Source organism: Haliaeetus albicilla, chromosome 12, assembly GCF_947461875.1.
Source record: "Haliaeetus albicilla chromosome 12, bHalAlb1.1, whole genome shotgun sequence".
Lineage (NCBI taxonomy): Eukaryota > Metazoa > Chordata > Aves > Accipitriformes > Accipitridae > Haliaeetus > Haliaeetus albicilla.
This window is the reverse complement of record NC_091494.1, coordinates 33,581,687-33,587,309: the sequence shown is the minus strand read 5'-3', so window position 1 is coordinate 33,587,309 and position 5,623 is coordinate 33,581,687. Positions and strand designations below refer to the sequence as shown.

Sequence of the window (5,623 nt, the reverse complement as noted above, 5' to 3'; positions counted from 1 at the left end):
CAGCTCCTTGTGCATCTGGTCCCATATCTGTCAAATGGGGTCTCCGAGTCACTGAACAAGCCTACAGTCAGTTTGCAAAGATACTTCTTCCTCACTTGCGAAGAATTGCTTTTCAACTTTGCAAAATTTTGAAGCAAAAGCACATTCTTTCCATGGTACGCTATTTTTAATAGTATAAATGTTCAAAAAGAGAGTAAAAAAATGTTACTTCCCATCCCATCTGACAAAACCTTCAAGGGATATATGGCAATATCATTATCCAGAGACTTCTGGAGAAAGACACAAGATAAAATAAAGCTGTACCATTACTGGATAGGATGACTTCTAGGACTTTCAAGCACACCAAGACTGGACTCTTCATAATCTTGCTTCAATACACAGTATATGGAAACCACTTCAAAAATTAAATCACTACAAGAAAGCAAGCAGGTCAGGACTATGAAAATTCCTTAAGGAAGTGTGGACCTAATCCTAGGTTATAACCTGTCCTTGTTCTAGCTATTTTTTGATCAGTTTTGAGTTAAGATTTTAAACCCCAAAGTTTCAAACTATGAATCATATTAGCAAGTTAGTAGGGTCATATGCAATATGGGTCTGGGTTTAGCTGTGAGATTGCATTCAAAGTGTCTAAAGTGCACTTTTTAAAGTGTTACACACTGCTACAACTAATGTAGCTGTGATAGGATTTCTCTGATTGTGAATGATGAGGAAGACATGCATAGGGCAGTTCCACTAAGCTCTCCAGACTATGAAATATTGATAGAGTGAATGCTGAGCTTCATAAGAGATTAGTGTTGTACTGCAAATGCTAAAGAACGGCTATGCAACTACTCATTGCAGATAAAAAGTACATATGTACTTAAAATTTCCTGATGAAACACTTTTGAGCGACAAAAGCTCAGGAGAAAGTGTGTAAAATTCTAATCCCATTTCCTTTGTCCTTTTCTTTCATTATTGAGCAATGGCCTCAAATCAGTCTTTTCATTTTCTTCTCCCCTCCTCTGACCTGCCTGCACAGATTTCCTTCCCACATGCTTTTCTGCTCCACTAAAGAAATCTTGACTACTACCTCCTGGCACATAATTTGTTTGATTTATGAACACTTACTGTTAGAAGTGTAAGCTTTTTTGAGATCACAAGCTCCTACTCAATACAATTTTTTAGTATATTATATAACCAAAAAAAGAAAGTGTTTAATCCCTGATCCTTAAGGGATGAACTTTTGGAGATGAAGAAAGAGCGATGGGATCATCTCCTGTTTTGAGGCCCATGCTTCTAAGCTTTCAGAAAGAGGCCAGTCTCTGACCTGTGTTCTAAAGGATGAAGATTAGAAGGGAGGTGTCCTGGGGTTAGAAGTAATGCCAAGGGTAAAAAACAAAGGATTTGGTTTTTTTCCAGTGAGATGAATCTATAGTCTGAACAGTATTTCATCCTGATTGTGAATTTTTGACTCATTTTCCCAAATCACTGCAAGGTGCCAAAAACTCCATTGCTTCTTCAGTTTCACAATACTTTGACAAGTACCTCAACCTCAGGGAAGAGTTTTAGATCCATAAATCACAAGGAACCATGGGCTGCCCTCTCACACCTCCTGTCTATCATCTCCTCCTCACCTCCGCTTTCCATTCCACAAGAAGTCAATCAGGCAGAGCATACCACAGCAATTAGTGCAGCACACCAGAGCATTTAGCACTTTTAACACTTGGACCCCAGTATTAGATAAAAATACTCACATTTTGTAGATACTTCTATCAATGATCTTTCCTCTTTTCTGCCCACAAACACCTAAAATTTCTTTATAGCTGTTCCCAACGGGCTTCACGATTTCCATCAGGTTGTCTAGTAATAGGGGAGTGAGCTGTATTCCAGCCTAGTTCCCATGGAAGAGTGCAACAGTGGACTGGAGGAAGTTCCTCCCACACACATGTACTTGTTCTCACCTTTCTTATTAGAAGAGCAAAAAACCAAAGAATTGGAAAGATTCATGGTAACCTCAAGACCTGCAGGAGCCTGTTTCTAAATTATTAGCTTGCCTGCATATCTCCAGAGGAACAGAATTAATCAATCGTTGCCATTGATCTCTATTTGACAATACCTGAATCTACAGCTTGTTTTCTCTTCCTTCCCATTTTTGCTCGTACTTTCCAGCATTAAGTGCTAGGAAGTGTGTTTCAAGACACAGTTTGGCCCAATAAAAGCTTAGCTTCTGTTCCTTGCAGATTGCAGAAAGTGTTACTGTGAAACAGTTGCTCCCTTTTCTAGTTCCCAGATAAGCCTCCAGCTCTGCCTCTGTACTAAGATTAGTCAAGAGTTTCATCCACAGCTGGAGCTACTTCCAGTCTCTTCTTTCTGTGGCCCGTACGTATCCACGCAAGTTTTAAAAACTTAAGAGTAAGCAAAGGATAAATTGTATTGGGGATGAAAGAACTACTGTCATGGAAAACTCAGGTGCAAGCTCATTTAAATATGCCACGCTCACAGTCACCTAGGACAGGAGCTGCTAACAAGCTCAGCACCACAGCATCCATCAAAACTGAGCCTGGTCTTCGGTGTCACTGACACAAGTCATGTTCTTAAATGCTGTCAGGCTGAGAAAAGCTTGTGATGCAACCAACAGGAAAGGTCTTGCTCCTCTTACAGGAAGCAAGACCTTAATTGTATTGGAGGTAACCACATTCTCCTGATTTTCTGAGGATCAATTTTTGCACTTGTATGTCTTCATAAATATTCCTGTGGACAAGTGCCAGTCACAAGCTCCACTGCTATGAATTTTATGTGATCCTAATTTAGATGAAGCAACACTGTTGTTTTCAGGAATAATACATAAGCAGCAAAAGCAACAGATATTTCACTATGCAGCAATTATGACCCATTATAATTACTCAAACAAAACCACTAGAGGAATATATGTATTAACTATGAGCTTTTGCTTTTCCCTGCTTTTGCTTTCCCAGGTTTTAATCTCATTCATAATTGCCCCATAGCAATGAATTCTTTTTAGATGTACTCAGAAAATATAATCACTGCAAGAAGCGGCATAGAGGTGGGAAAGAATTATGCATTCAGCTACATTTCACAGTAAAAACGCCAGTATTCCCATAAGACTTACTCTCAGGAGATTTTATCCATGTTGAATTTTAACATTCAGTTGCAGTTCCATAAACAAGCTGCCTACAATTTGGTACATAACCTCTGTACTGTGAGGCAATATAGATTGGAGGAACATACAAAGGAAAATTTTCAATTACAACTATGCCCTTGACATCTAACTGTGACTTCAACAAAACCACTTACTCTCTCATTCGTTTCCTTGTCTCTAAAATTAAGCTAGTACTGACCTATTCTAACAAGGTTACTGTGAAAATTAATTAGTAAACACCATTACAATACTTTGGAGTTAACGCATATTCTGTTTTAAAGGTATTATAAAAAATATCCTCTATTGTTTTTATTCTGGCACAAGACAAAGTAGTAAAGCATGCAGATTAAGTTATAAAAGGATACATAGAATATATGAAAGGACTTTGAGAACCATACAAATATTAACATACCAGAATGCTTGCAAGAAAAAATAATACAAGAATGTTATGCTTCTAATATTATAAATTCATTGCATAACTTAGGTTGGAAGAGACCTTGGGAGGTCATCTGGTCCAATTGCCTTTCTCAAATCAAGGCTAACTTCTAAATTATATCCAACTTCTGAGTTCTATCACATTGCTCAGGGTCATATCATTAGCACATATGAGCGCAGCATTCAGATACTGATGTTTCCCAGGTATGTCTCAGGCATGTGTATTTTGCTACCCCCATGTCTCCTGTGCTTGATTTTTGAGCAGGGGCCATGGAGTAGACGACCTCCAGAGGTCCCTTTCAATCTCAGTTATTCTGATCACACATGGAAGAGGCCACTCACGTTAATACCAACTTTGGCAATCACCTCCTATTTGCAGCATGCCTGCTTTGCCACTGGATTCCAAGCCCCTTCATGCTCCCATCCTTCACATGAAACTACCCCTTCTGCTTTCTTAGCAGCATGCTTCTAGTCCATCTAGTTTGATTCACTGCCAAATTTCCTTGTAAACTCCTTAGGTCATGAGAACATCAAGGAGAAACCATAAATGATGTGTTAGATTGTCTCAATCAACACTTGATCGTGCAAGAACGTAAGGGAATGATAACTGTCCCCTCGCTCTCCTCCTTGGTCTGCTTAAACTGTGGCTGGACACCTGGGAAGGGCAGGGGCTACCCCTGCCTGGTGCCAGTGACAGGGAAGGGATGCAAAGCAGGGCCATGGGAATGTAAGAGGTCTCACCTCCATCCGCTGTCCATGGCAGCTGGATGGGGGCACTGGAAAGACTGAGCTACTGCTCAGAAGGAAATGAAGCAACTCATCTGCCTGATTAAAGGGAAGCAGGAACAGTTTATTTGGCACCACAGATCTATTCAACATCCTTCATCTTATGCAGTGACAGCTTTGACTGTCTGCTTAACATTTATCGGCTCTAAATGTTACTTGGGAAAGAAGGAAAAACTGCATCTCATCTGCTGAATGACACCAAGACAGAAGCACTGCTGGGGAAACAGCACAAACACAATTGCATTCTCATTCTTGTCATCTGTTAAGGATTAATTGCCAATTCATTCTCATGTAAAGTGTCCAAGAAAAATGACCGTATCTTAGGCAAATAACCTGATAATAATATTTTCTGTAATTGCACAATAAAACTTATTTAACAGATATATTTATTCAATTACTTATAAATAAATGTTGAATGGGGAAAGCTTTAAGCAAGTCCTTACCTAAACCCCCTCTGTTGTCCCATGTTAAAGCACCCCAGGCAGCTGCAGAAGGTTTCTAAATTGGACTCCTACAAAAAGTCCTCACCAAGAGAAGCCTCTAAGAACAAAGTGTTGCAATTTCAATCACATGAAATACCTCTGGATCACCTCTTTCACTTTTCTTAACCTTGGTAAACATTGCATGATTAGTAGAGCTGTGGTCAAATCACATGGATGCCCGAGTTCTAGGTTTTGGACTTCTGATAAAGGAATTCATCCTTACATTTAGTAAATCACTAAAGCATAAACACAAGGCTTAACTTCTGCTGCTATTTTAGTCAAAAAATGGCCTTTAAACAAAAACACTTCATGATAGCACCTATGGTGTGTGACACTAACACTCACAAAGCTTCGGAACCAAGAAATTAATATCAGTAACTGAACTATACAGTGTAGCACAGCTGAACCCGCAGTTACTTCAATATTTCGTTTTCCTTTATCTGTTACATTACCTGAATTTCATCAAGTAACTGGCTGAAGCTGATTTTCCTCTGCTCCCTCTTTATGCCTGTGGCTTTGTCTAGCAGTATCAAATCAAATTCATGAAATATTGGCCTGCATATGCATTACATAAAACAAAATCCCGTGCAGCAAGCAATGAAAGCACATAAGGTGCATGCTACATGTGTTCATTTATAATAAAGTATTTTATACCAGGGGAAAAAGCCTTAGAGGCCAATTCTCACTATTGACAGTGCTTCACAAAGCTCTGTGGATCACTGTAACATAAGGCATCTGTTTAGTTCCCCGTCCCCCCAACAATTGTTTCAATGGTCCAGCT

The 5,623-nt window shown here is 39.4% G+C and overlaps 1 protein-coding gene across 1 annotated transcript in view; it reads right to left on the bottom strand.

Moving 5' to 3' along the window:
• The window catches only part of OGFOD3 (2-oxoglutarate and iron dependent oxygenase domain containing 3), a 47,577-nt gene that overhangs the window by 4,707 nt on the left and 37,247 nt on the right, over positions 1 to 5,623 (bottom strand). The gene's annotated exons all lie outside the window — the stretch shown is intronic.